The following is a 14,230-nucleotide window of genomic DNA, read 5'->3' as shown; positions in this document are numbered from 1 at the left end:
TGGTTTACCAGTCTCTCCATTCCCACTCTCCACTTTCTTTGCCTTTGTCACCATTCACTGCACCTTTTGCCTGCTGTTGTTGCAAGGCAGGGCAAGAAGAGGCATTTCATTTAAAAGGTACAGTTGTCTGCCCTGGGGAAAGAAACACTGCACACGGAGCAAAAGTAACTCTGCATGATGATACTAAAGGTTTAGCACAGGCTACTAGTACTGAGAAAAACAAAAGAAATGCAGAGCTAGGCTGATCCAGCTCTGAAAAAACCCAGAAAATGTGATTCTAGGAGATATGAGGATGTACATCCTGACTAGAACTGGTAAGTATTAGTGCAAATGTACAAAGCTCCACCTGATGGATTGGTTTGAAGTATTAAAAGATTGAATGTATTGGAGAAAAACAAGCAGGTCAAACAGTCTGGACAGAGGAAAGGAGCAAAGTAACCATAGCATACTCATTTTGCAACTACTCCAGGCCTTTGCAGCTCTTGGTACAGTCTGTTCAGAGCAAGCCCAAGTACCCCCACATGGGACTGCATAATTTATCCTACTGTTAAGTCAATGTAAACTCATGATCACTTGATCCAAGGATATTTTGTACAATCCGCTTCTGCATAATTTCCTTGCTACTTAGTCATTTCAAGGCTAAAAAAGGCTTTCATTCTGCATTAAATGCCCTGTTAGGCCCCACATCTATCACTCACACAGTACCTTACAGAGATAGTCCCCACCCCCTCTGCCAATTTACTAATCTAGGAGCTAATCCATCTCTCATTTTTTAATGCCAAATTTTCCTTTGTTTTCAGTAGAAGTGAGATCAGTTCTTTAGGGTTTAACTCTGAAAATACTCCAGGATATATGATCTGCAGCAACAGAAGTAACATCACTAACATGTTAAGCTGTTCACATTCACAAAACTGACCAATAAAAGCAACTTTCTGTCCAAATCTCAGGCAGAATTTGACAGGTATTTTTGCAGTAATTTACATATTCCCAAGAGAAGCAAACATTCCCTCTGAAAATAAATTGCTAAAACCCCAGTCTGTTTTCCTGGTATATAGGCCTGGCTTGCCTTTTATGCTCCTCGTGATTTTCTTTATGCGTCTACTCAACTAACACAGCTGATCTACAGATTTTGAACAGATATAGTATTATTTATTTTCTTCTTTAGCATATAAAAATGTGTAACTGACTTGGAAAAAAGCCAAAAACCTGCCAGGACTATTTTATACACATCAGTAGTGCTGCTGCATACATATTTTTCTCTCACTCAAAACTATGCCACTTAGGAAAGCAGTAACGTAATAGCTTTAAAACAATAGGGTATGAAAGAGGAACAAAAGACCCCAAGACCTCCTTTGTGATTGTAGTACCATATTCTGTTCTCCTTTTTTTCTTTTTTTTTCTTTTTTTTTTTGTTTTGTTACTTATAATGAAAAGAGGAAAACATGATATAGTAACTAGAAGTTAAATGGTACAGCAGTCATTTACAGACCTGTGTATGACTTGTGAAAGGCACCAGCACAAAGGGGTTACTATCTCTAAACCTATTCATTCACTTCCTTCATTTTACCCCTCTCTTATGAATGAAGCAGAAGCACTGTAATTTCTAGCCAACATGTCCATTTGTCAAGGCAGGCATGGCAGTTGCCACCAGGGTAAATGGAGGATATAGAATATCCATTACACAGAAGCTGCAGAGCTGACACAGTTTGTTTAGATTTCTTAGACACTTGTAAGAGCAGGGTCAAGACTGAGCAAGCACTTTCATGCTGAATTTTCTGTTCTTATGCTTAGAGAACTTAATAATGTAGGGACTTTTGGCCCAGTTTTTCCCCACTTTTCACTTTAGCACCTACAGTGTAGCTATAGCATAGCTGCTATGTTGCTCTGCTGTGCTTGGGCTGGCTGCAGAGTGACACCATTCACACCAGAGTTATCTATCTGTTTGTAACAGCAGGGAAAGATGACACAGGGTCAATGCAAAGAAGAATTAGGCTCTCCATGCATGATCTTATCTGAGAGAGAGATATTTCTGGTAGTGAAATCCGTTTCAGCTGTTGTTTCAATTACCATGGCATGAAAACATGCTTTTTGCATCTTGTGAAAATCCTTTAGCTGTTTCACATTCTTTCAAAGCAATCAAAAGGCAGCTTTACAGCTGTCATGTATGTAATACTGAATGAGTCCACTTAATGATACTCAGAAGTCAAATTAAGGTGGGTGTATTCAAAAAAATACAATTTTGTCTGAAAATAAAGTTTCTTTCTTTCCAATCTGGAAGCCCCAAGGACGTTTTATTTTGTTTGCAAATATAGCACTCTTTATATCTCTGTTCATCCTGGCTACAAAGCCACCAGACAACCCTGATGCAGAATGACCACAGATAAAAAAGCAACTGTGAAGTACCATTAAGGTTTTGCTACTATATGCCCTTTTTCAGAAAGCTTCAGTCTCTCAAAGACAGTAACTACTCTGTGTAAGAACACAGACTAATTGAGGAAGATCTATAAGAACAGTGTTAAAGGCAGTCCAGAAAGCTGCATCTCTAAACTGCATAGCAGCCACTGGTAAGTCAGTGTAATGTGAGTACTAAAGACTTCTTTACTGAGTATCCCACTTGATTGTTACGTTTATTTAGATACTAATTTCACATACACTGAAGAAGATGGGAATTTTTATTCTGGTGCAGCAGAGCCTAGCATCATTTCCCCAAAGCTTCAACTTTTCATCTGTGATCTCATTTATTAGAACTTAAATGAACTGCATAAAATACCCACATAATAATGCAGCAGATGCTCACACACATGCAGGATCAGTAACTTACAGGGCAAGAAAGCTGAGCTGAGCCTGTCCAGTCTCACCTACTTTGCATGACCTGCAAAGAACTTGTCCCAGTCACAAAGCACAGAGAAGAAAAGCTTCCACAAAAGCAAATGTGTCTGAAAAAATAATGTAATTATTATAGGTGAGTTATGAGTTATAAACAAAGAGATTTCATATCAGTCTTTTCCCTGTTTTGCTTCTCTTTGGAGCTAAAATATTTTAAAATATTAATACAAAACTTTTTATTACTTAACTTTTTTTTTTTTAAGATGTAAAATAGTAAGTTGTGTTATTATTCTACTTTGGAGTTCTCAACAACATCTCTCTCTTAAAATGTGCAAATATTTTTCAATTTGTTATGACTAAGACATTATTTTCTGTTCAAGGTCTTCTTTTCAGAGGACAACGAGTTTTCCAAAATACAGACCTCATCAAGCAATAAAATTACTAAGTATAAAGATACTAATGTTAATGCTAATAACTATTAGCATCTGGCTATATCCTGTTAGGACATTCAACAAACAGTGCTGACTTTTATGGTGTGATTGCTGAGATGTGACAGTGCTATGTTTTGATTTACTGTTAAAAATCCAACTATGTAAATACTTCCTGCAAGTTCAGATTTAGTAGTCATTATGTACAGACTCCAAACATTGACTGTACATTCCCCTACTGCAGTAACAGAAATTGAGATGATACAGGATCTTTGTTTATATATATTTCCTCTTGTAGGTGCGGAAGGAGTGAGAGAAAAAAAGAGGAAGTTGCTTTGCATTATACTACATAATTTGATAAATACAGTCATATGTTGCCCTTTCCAGCGCAGTACAATCACAGAATCTGAATTTAAAGTGCATCTCAATTATTTTCAGGCATAGATCCAAACCAGCAATAACTTGAGCACTGCAGCTAATGAATTAAACATTGCATCTGCCCCTAAGCAACCAAAGTCTATATGCAAAGCTGGTCAAACTATTTATACAGCCCTGTCTTTAGAGAATATACATGCTTTATTAAAAAAGACAAATAAAAAAAGTTCCATGCTTAAACTGCAAGCCCCATTCCCTAACCTGCATCTTCTACAGGAAAAACATCAACTCCCACAGCATTCTTTCTGGTTATGAGTCTAACCCAGATTTCGCCATCATCATCTACAGCACAACAGCCAAAGCAGTCTATCAATTAAAAAACCACACTTACGCAATCTGCTTTAAGGGTCCCGCACTGAGCTCCTCATATGTTATCTCGCACATGGAAGCCGGTACCTGACAGCAAAGCCGACTCAACCTTTCCAGAGCACGCAGGGCAATGTCCCGTACGAGCCGTGGGTGGCAGCAGCGCCTGCACCGCCTGCGCATTCCAGCGGGGACACTTTTGGGTCACAGGTTCACGCAGTGAACGGGAACCGTCCCCACGCACACAAGTGCCTAACAAGTGTCCCAGCTCCGACTGCCATCACGCAGTAAAGTCGCATTCATTTCCTTGATCGTGCGCCCTATGGCTTGTCCTTCAGTACAAAGCACGCGAACTGAAGATGTTAACAAAGATTATACAAACACACGTTGTGAAACAAACAGGGACTTGGACTGCACACACAGATGGAGAAACTGAGCACGCCGATTGTATCAGGAAGCAGTTCAACGACTTGATTCGTGCAGCGTGCACAGTAACAGGTACCACTGCTACCGCAATTTCAGCAATATGCCACTGTCAGAACCAGCAGGAGCACCTGCAGACTTTAGCCCATAAATCCAGTCCGCCCCAAGACCGCTCTGTGCAGAAATCATCAAAATTTACCTTATATCAATGTTTCCTCTCCTAAATCAGACTTATTTTGCTATCTTTCAGAAACCTTGCTTGGTAATATTCCACTTTCAGAACCAAACAAAACAAAGGACACGCTGGTCTCATGTATCCTCCCTATTCTCAAACTCCTGAATTTCTTGAGCGACGCGAGCCCAGCCCCCCTTCACAACCCCAGAGATGCAGGCTGTCACACAACCCATCATCTCTATGTCTTTGCAAACTCTGAGCATATCCAAAGAGAAATAAAAAATCTGCGTGCTACCTTTTACCAAGACAATTCCCTGTCACTGAATTAGCACGCTGATGCGAAAGTCACTAGATTTTAGTCTCAATTTTATCCATGTTAATTATTATTAAACCTTTAAGAGCTTCTTTCCAATATTTCTCCAGCATCCCCCCTCCAATATGTACACAAGTGTTTGATATGCGGTACTTTTCACAATCAGTCAGCCCCGTTTTCTCGGCTGACCTATTCCAGCACATCTACTTCAAGGACGAGAACGAGAAAAAAAAAAAAAAGAAAAAAAAAAGAAAAAAAAAAACCAACAAAAAAAAACTTCTTGCCATCCTCCGCCAGAAAACAACCCTCTGCTTGACACCACCGAGAGCAGCACCGCGCACAGCCCGTGCCTGACCTCAGCCACGCTTCCTCCTCCGCCGCGGGGAGCACCCACCCCCCAGAGGGGCGGCTGGCGCGGTCACCCCGTGCCCTCGCTGCCCCGCCGGCCGGACGCTGCCCGGGGCCGGGGCCGGGGCCGAGCCGCGGCACCAACTTTGCCCGCCGAGCCGCCTCTGACCCCGCGGCGCCGGGGAAACCCCAGCCCCGGGCCGGGCCGGGCCCGGCCCCAGCGGGGACCCAGGGGAGGCGGCGGCCGCGCCCCCGCCCGGTGCTCCCGGCTGGCCGAGCTGTGAAGGGGCCCGGGGACACCGGGAACCCCCAGCCCCGCCGCCGCGCCCACCTGCTCGGCGCCGCTGCCGTCGGGGCCCGGCGGCTCCTCCCGGGCAGAGGGCGCCAGGTACGGCGGCCGCCCGTCTCCCCTGGCGGGGGCGGGGAAAGGAGGGCAGGGAGCTTAGGATCCTGAGGGGGAAAAGCCCGCCCCGGTCTTCACGGGGGAATAAAAATAAATAAATATTTTTAAAAGTAGTAATTTAACACACATGCACACACGTACGCACCCCGCCCACCCGCGGGCCCCACTTTCCACCCCCGCCCCTGGAGCGCGGCGGCTTCGGTGCGAGGGTGAAGTCCGGCTGCAGCCTGGCTCACCCTCCCACACCTTTGCTGGTGCCTCGGCAGAGCCAAAGCTATTTTTGAAAGCCCCTGTGAGTGCCACAGTGCTGCCCCGTGGCACGGAAAAAAGATGGCCCTGCCCTGTCCCCCTGCCCAAACACATCCACCTGCCAAACCACTTCTGCCCGGCAGTGCACTGAGGACTTTGCACTTGGAGCTGGCTGGGCACCCTTGGCTTTTGTACCCCTGATGGTGCACTAGAAAAAAAAATCTTATTTTCTTCTGGATTTATTCCAAGGCTGCTTGAAGATGGGAACATTAAGGTCTTGCCCTAATGAGCCTTCCATGTTCCTGTCAGGGCAAGGGAGTTGCAGTGGAGCAGCCCCCCGGACAGCTGGGGGAATGGGGCACCCCGAGTTTGTCATGTGCGTGTTTCTCAGGAATGATGATGCTGATGAATAACTTAAAAATCACAATGTGGGCTGTGGTCTGCCCAGCAGCCTTTGGGTGGTGTTTTCAGGTGGCTGAGAGGCAGGCCCATCATCTTTGGATTTCGCTGGAACACCTATTTAGCTGTAGAAATGTAAAATGGTGTTTTTCATTGCCTTGCTTGCTTATAAAGCAGTCCAGACAAATCAATGTCACTTGGATCTGAATGATGGCAATGTCAGCCTGAGATTGGTGGTAAGTCAATAATGGGCTATTGTGGCACTTCTGCTCATCAGGGCAGAGACACAAAAATCAGTGTTCTAGATCTCCATGTTCTGTCTGTCCAGAGGTGTGAGTTTGATTTATTATTCTGAAAATATACTCTTGATTGCTTGCCTAAATAATTTTCAGTCCTAAGTATCTGCCCCAGTTTCTTCCACAGCAGTCAGGGAGCTCTAAACCCATTTCTAGCTGGTCACTAGTTTGAACTTCAAAGCACAAAACAAAACCAAGAGGGTCATAGGTAGTGCTCCAGAAAAATCAAAATGTCAGCATTTACTTAAAAAAGAAAGTATACAATACCACACTTGAAAACTGCTTTCGTTATTCATGCAAATTAGTCTCAGCTGAAACTTGAGTTTAGATTGCTAATGCTGAAATGAACTTTGTCCACCTTTTGGATTAGTTAGAGAAAGAACCTCAGAGGAACAGGCTGCAAGAGCTGTAGGAAAAAAACCTGGTTTTGTTCCGTTTCTTTAGTTTCTTTCACTTCCCAACAAGGTCCACATAATTTCTGCAGAATTTGTCCAGTGCAGCAGCAACCATTTCTACCTATGGGGCTGGACTGACCTAGTACAAAGCTTGCACACTGCTCTGGTCTGAAACAATCAGCTTTTCCTGTGGCACAGAGTTTGCCCACATTAAAACACTGCAGGAGGTACCACTGCCTCTTGGCTAGGTACAGAAACTTGTCATGCATTATATTTCATTCAGAGAATCCTACTGGATTGCATGCCTAGGAGTTATGAAAGTCTCCTCTTTCTGTTTTGTCTTTGGGAGATGCAGATGAAAGGAAAAAGGAAAGAGGTGGTCCCTTTCCAGTGCTGAATTCAAAGGAAGGCACTGGAGCACTTGATGGCAGTGGAAGAGGCCAAAAGACTTCTGTACAAACTTCAAGGAGTTCTGTGAAGGCCAGTGCACTGAAACACTCATTTCTTCTGGTTCTCCACATGTAATCCTCTTTCTCCTCCTCTCCTGCTTCTCTTCCTCCCAGCTGTATCCAAGATCACAGAAAGGGTAATGCAGCAGGGGCAAAACTTACCCTACATTATCATATAGGATGTGTTTTTCCTGACTTTTATTATCTACCAATTTAAGATTATTTTTAGTGCTTTAAATACTGAAAATTTTTCTCAAACATATTTGTAGCTAACATTGATATGATTTACAATGCATAGCCATAAATGCAATTTTATTTTCCATACATTCTACCTGTATAACTGTTAAAACTTTTGTTGTGTGTCCCAATTATACTTTTACTCTTGACAAATACTTTTTAACGTGGGTCAAACAATACATCAATCTCTTTAGGAAAGGACAATCTCTGTTTGTGTCTTAGACTTGGGCTGCTGTTTCTCTTCCTTGGTACCATTTCACAAGCTACTGTAAGGGTTATTTTGGGTTATGTCACAGGTTGGGAACATGTCTCTGAGTTTGATCTGGAGAAGATTTTCTGAGTGTGTTGAGCAACATAACAGCCCTGGCCTGTCATCTTTGTATTCCAGAACAGACAGCTGGTGCTTTTCTCCTACAGCTGCTACACCTGGTATTTTCTCCTACATTTCTTTCCTTTGCTGCGTCCTGCACAGCTGAACCCCAGCTGAAGGTCTTCAACCTTGTCAGACTTAATGAGAAATTTTACACCCTTTCCTTTTCTGGTCCTGGCCCTTCTGCTGAAAGCCAAATTCATTATGATCCTACAGTTTCTAAAACATAGCAAAAGTGTAGTCTAACAAGAGTACAAATGAATGTCAGGATAAATCTAACCTAAAACAGGAGGAAGCAGAATCTCTGTCTCCTATACAAAGAAGTCACAGCCATTAAAGACAGGAGAGTTGTGAATGGTCTTTGGCAAGCTGCTACAGTATCTGATGGAGACCGAGAGAAATTTCATTTTGATTCACCATGTTTTTACTACAAACAAATATAAATTAGAACAAAACCCCACATATAACTTCATAGGAGTTTCCTCCTGTTCATAACTTGTTCAATACTAGATGATGATCATTCTTAACAAATATATCATTGACCATCTCTTAGTTAAAAATAATTTTCTGCACTAAAAGAGTGTTTATGACACTGTCATCTTTTAGACTCCTCAAAGTCTCATACAACAAAATGAAAAGTACCTGAAATAAATGAAACCAATGAAAAGGAGAAAGTGTGTTCCAAACAGAGAAAGAATCAGAACTATTTGGCATGGTTACTGATTTTGAGAACAACAATCTGTGAAGTTTTGCTGGCATGTGTCAACATAAATACTTGCCAAAGAAGTGCTTATACTTATCCTAAGTACTTACACTTCTTTTCCTCTCCAGACAATATAAGAAAAAGCCGAAAATCTTCTTACAGCATTTGTGTGTTGGTGTTTTGAATAAGAAGCACATGTAAAGCTTTCTGGTCACCACTGAACACAAACAAAAAATACATGACTTTAACACACAAATAAAAAACCTACTTTGTTCAAGGCTAAATACCTCTCAAAAATGCAAATTCATTTGTATTTGCCTTTGTTTATGCATGCATTTGTAAAACATAACAAAAATACCCAGAGGTCAAGGCATTTGTGACTAAAGTAAAATAATTTTTTCATTATAAAATGCATGAAAATTACAAGCTTAAGAGCAAAAATAAAGTTTCTTCCTTTTAGGGTGCCATTTGATTACACTTCTTGATAGCTTTCAACATTTGAAAATTGTTGCAATAATTGTCTCAGCCATTGTGTTTGATGACTTTGCTAGCTTTAGAGCTAACACAATTAACAGAGACATTCCTATGTATGAACAGAGATATTCCCATGCTTTTGTCTCCAAATATTTACCTTTCCCTTATTATTGGTAAAAATAAAGTGCTTTCCATGGAGAATTAATAATAGCTCAGAACTTTTATTTTCTCTAATACATTTTAGCAAGAAATTCCTGAAAGTGCATTATTTGCTTGTTACAGAGCAATGGAGCCATGTTTACAAATGCAGTTTAGACGGCAATATTGAGGAAAGCTGTAGACAAATAATTAGTAGAGATGATTTCCCTAGAGAGGGGTATTAGTGTTTACTTTTTTCTGTGTTTTTAATCCAAATCCTAAACCCTTACTCCTGATCTTGTTGAGCAAGCTGTTTGCTGAGTTCATTGGAAATGAAGTCTAAATACATTCAGGCTCCTAGTAAATAATTAGTGCCCAATGTCAATTCTTTCTCTAATTGCATTTCTTCTGCTTATTTCTGTTTGTGCTGTGGGAAGTCTTAAAAAGTATCTCTTAGGAAAAACACTTTGGATTTTCCTCGGTGCTTGGTTCTGCCATTCATTTTCTGCATGACCTCTGTGAAAGTACTTAATCACTTCTAATAGTGTGAGTGAAACAAGAATGCATTCATTAATATTTGTGAGGCTGCCAGATACTATGCTGTTGCAAGCATTTACAGTACCTTAAAAAAATTATAATTGCACTATCCAGCTGGTTAATGTTTATCCAGTTACTGAACAGCTAAACAAAAAGCAGAGAAGCAGACCTACTGTTTGCTCTCATTGGTATTGAATTTGAAAGGAATTTTCCATGTTAAAGCTGTAGAATTAGGCAGTAGATGAAATACCATTAGCAGGCCTCTGTAGAGAATAATGAGCTGAAAGCATGCTCAGTGCTAGTGTGCAATTAGGGTGAAAAGTGAAATAGGGCAAGAATCAGAATCCCATTTTAGGCTCTCACTTTTCAGAGCGTGCCCTTTTCATCCCCACCAGGGGGAGCCTACTTGAAGTTAATAATTAGGAGGCACAAATAGTGCGTTTGAAGAGGATGCTTTCCTTTGCCATTTTTTTTAAATAGAAAGATACTTTGTGATCTTTGTAAGACTTCCCCCCACCCCCGCTCAGCTACCCCTCCCCTCCTTCTTACCCTGCCCCCTGAAATTCCTTTTGCTTCAGCTACCACGTTGTAGCAGAGAAGCAGCATGAGTGTTTTTCTGCATGCTGGGCCTATTATTCTGAAGACTTCTGTTTTTAAGCATTGATGCCAAGCACAGGATTTAGCTCAGAGTTTACCCAGAACAGCAAATGGAAGTCTCCTACACCATGGCATGCGCAGCTATTAATGCTGCATGTGCAACTAGCCAAAGTGAGATGAGAGTTCACATCTTGAGTATGAGTGACCGGATTGTCCTTACAGCTCCTGAGGGTAACTCAGGCGTAACTGATTGTTCTCCTTCTACTCTGACTCTACAGTGCTCTTCTTCTCTTTCTAGTTCACTACCAGTCAAACCTGAAATACTGTTCAACTCTGCAATCCTTAAAATCATGCTCATATAGAGAGGTTGGTCTGTGTCGTTGGATAATAGGAGGCATGCAGGCAGCAGGCTTCATGATTTGTTTGCATAAGCAAATTTTCAGCTTTAACATGTAGATGTATTATTGAAAATCCTTCAGATTTTCTTTGAAGTAATAACTTGGCCCTTTGTGTCTAAAGAAAAATAGAGCCTTGTTTGAAACTAGAATTTCTCTTTTGAAACCAAGAAATTCTTTACTGTGAGGGTGGTGAGGCACTTCAACAGGTTGCGCAGAGAAGCTGTGGATACCCTTTCCCTGGAAGTGTTCAAAGCCACATTGCGTGGGGCTCTGAGGAACCTGATCTAGTGAAAAGTGTCCCTGCTCATGACAGGGGGTTAGAACAGGATGATCTTTAAGATCCTTTTCATCCCATGACATTCTGTGATGTTAGTAAATTCCTGTTCAGCATTTTAGTACTTAACAACAAAATCTGAAATTTTATGTTCTGCTGCAGATGAAAAACTTTCATAATATCTGTACGAACAAGTGGGCTCACACATATTCTTTACAAGTGGTGAAATCAACCATTTCATATATGTTTAAAAGCATTTTTTTCTTTGAAATGTAGTTGCTGTCTCTCCCAGCCCATTTACAGTACTTTAGACTCATTGTGGGGATCTGAAGAAGGGTGTGCCCTCTGCTACGCTGTATGCAGATAGGAGTTTCAATCAAGCTGTAAGGGGGAAAAATTGCACTTGAAGGACTATCATCAAGTTCACTGCCAATATTCTCAGCAGCAGTTACTATCATTTTGCTGAAAGTGACATTATTATTTCAGTCATTAAATGAGGTAAAATTCAATAATTTATTATCATGGACTACTTCTAAGTGGAGGATTTGTTCTCATATAAAGCAAATAATACAAGTTATGGTGTGGCATTCAGGAAATATTACTAACAACAATATGGCAAGACTCAAAAAGATTATAATGGATAATTGCAGGAGGAATGGCTGGAGAGGGAGAAATTAATGAGAATATCTGAGAATAGAACAGACATCTTGTACTTAGGAAAAAATAGTCACAAACCATAAGCAAGAGGGTTTCACAGCTGGGAATACCGTTCCAGGAATCTGTTCCTCCTGGCCTGGGCTGCTCTTTGGAAAGGCATTACTTCCACAGAAGGGAGCCTGTGTCAGTGGTGAGGACAGCCAGAGAAAAAAGCTTGCTGAGCATCAGAGGGCAGAAATGCTGCTGGACTGGAGACCCAAAGGGATTTGACTTCTCTAGGTACTCCTGGGAGGAACCTGAGTGGTTTCCCTTTGTTTATGAGGTTACTGAAAGCACCAGGGTGGAGGTAGCTATTGGAAAGAAGACTGCTGGGGAAAGGGGACAATCAGATAAACATATGGAGGGAAATAATTATTTCTGTTTGTGTGTGCATTGTTTACTTTTCTTTCTCTGTAGTTGTATCCCTTTCAGGCCAGACCTTCAAATTACAGAGCTAGCAGAAAAATGGAAATGAGGAAACAGAGCAAGTATCTATGATCAAAAGTATTTCTCCCTCCTACACCAATCCTAAGCTCACTCATGCTACAGAAAATACAGGAAGCAGGGAGATCAGTATGCATTGCATAAGTTTTCTTTCCACAAAACACTTTAGAAAGTCTTCAGAAAAGGTGTTCAAGGCCTCAAATGGGTGGCAGAAGCAGCTCAACTGATGTTTTTACCTCACTACTTTATTTTAGAATAATACTTGACAACATGTTGGCAGTAAGTATCAAAAGGAGAGAACTTCAATCAATTAATTCTCTTTCTTCTGTAATCTTTTTTTCCCCTTTCCTTTCTCCCTTTTCTCCTTTTTTCTCCCTTTTTTTTTCCTATTTATGGCAAATTGACACGATAATTTCTGGGAGTTGGTGGTGTTCCCATAGAAACAGCCTTGATTTGATGATATCACTGCAGGTTGCCGCTGTTGTTCTGCTATGTTCTAATTAAAATAAAATCTTTGTAGATACATTGTATTTAAATCATCAGACTCCTTTTTTCTACACAATTGGCCTAGTATAATCTCCATTTACTTATGGCCAGGTTTGAACAGGGGCCAAAAAATTTATGATGATCAAGACACTGTTCTTTTTGAAGCAATCTTTTTGTCTCAGTTCTCCAGCATTCATAAAGCCCAAGTGGGCTTTTATGCCTAATAATAGTAGTTATAAGTGGCTTTAAGTGATTTGTGGAATAAAAGCTGTAACTGTTACGTGCCACTGAGGAGCTGCTTCTTTTACTCAATGTTTAATACTTTGTAATAACAACTGTTTTTGTTTCAGGATTTCAATGCACTTTCCATTATTATGACTTAAAGTGCTAATGAATTCTGCCTTAAAAGCTAGATGTAAAAGTATCTGAGAAAAAAATCTCCAGAGAAATAGTTCAATTGCCTGCAGTAACTGTCCTGCAAGTTACAAAAGGCATGGTGTGTCAAAACCACTCTTTTTCATCTTCTTGTTTGCATCCACTTCTCCTATAGGGCACAGAAAAGGCTTAATTGCCTACTCATCTGTTCAAGATACTGAGATGAAAATAAAATTGTGGGTTTTGTCTAGTTTGTGAAGTGAATGATATTAAAGAATGGAAGGGCAAAGCAGGATTCCTTCGAGTTTGTGTGAGTTTGAGAGAGACCCACTGCAGTTCTTATTGATGCTGACAAAGACACCTCGCCTTCTTTGACATGTGACAACTGAGGTTGCAAGGTTTGCTACCATCTAGTTTGAGGTGACAAAACACCAAGAATACAACCCAGCTCTCATTCTCTGATTTCTCCACCTGTGGTAATTAGCCCAAATAACCACAAGCATTGGTGCTCCTTAGTAGAAGGGAAAATGAGTCACACAACAAATTTCATCATTCCCCAGGAAAAACAAGATTAATAATCTTTTGCAGAGGAGATGGTAATTGATATAAATGCAGAAGTCCCGCAAGTGGAAAAACTATGAACAGAATTTGGAGCAAGACCTTTTTTCTGCTTTCTCTATCAGAAGCTTGCTATCAAACTCCATTTTATTTAGTGCTATTATTGTGCTTCATCATTTGGTTTTAATCATATATTTATCAAGTCACTATGTTCATCCTCAGATAAACTGTTATAGGAAAATTTACCTGAACATGAGGTAAAATGAGTAAAATCTAACCACATTCTTAGAAAATGCTGGGAGATGAAATGTCCCAAGGCAGAGATCACATTTTTATTTTGAGCCTGGAGGATCATGTTTGTGGTAGGATCAGAGAAAATTGTCTAAAGATCCTTGATAGTACAACAGTAAAAGAATACAAGAATATTTGTTCCCTTAGAAAATGTTGCAGTATCCAGAACTGCCCAATCAACTCATCTCGTAATCATAGGATGTACTT

General features: G+C 40.8%; 1 protein-coding gene across 7 annotated transcripts in view; it reads right to left on the bottom strand.

Moving 5' to 3' along the window:
* WIPF3 (WAS/WASL interacting protein family member 3) overlaps window positions 1-5,736 on the bottom strand; it is a 39,005-nt gene extending 33,269 nt beyond the window's left edge. For 2 of the 7 annotated variants that reach the window (XM_064413370.1, XM_064413377.1), the window contains exons 1-2: window positions 4,021-4,603; window positions 2,822-2,936 (exon numbers count right to left, since the gene is read on the bottom strand). The gene's annotated coding sequence lies outside the window, so the exon portion shown is untranslated. The other 5 variants (XM_064413416.1, XM_064413399.1, XM_064413407.1 and 2 more) reach the window with 5 other exon arrangements.
* Between the last annotated feature and the right edge of the window lie 8,494 nt (window positions 5,737-14,230).

Source organism: Passer domesticus, chromosome 1 (assembly GCF_036417665.1).
Source record: "Passer domesticus isolate bPasDom1 chromosome 1, bPasDom1.hap1, whole genome shotgun sequence".
Lineage (NCBI taxonomy): Eukaryota > Metazoa > Chordata > Aves > Passeriformes > Passeridae > Passer > Passer domesticus.
This window is presented reverse-complemented; position numbering and strand designations above follow the sequence as displayed.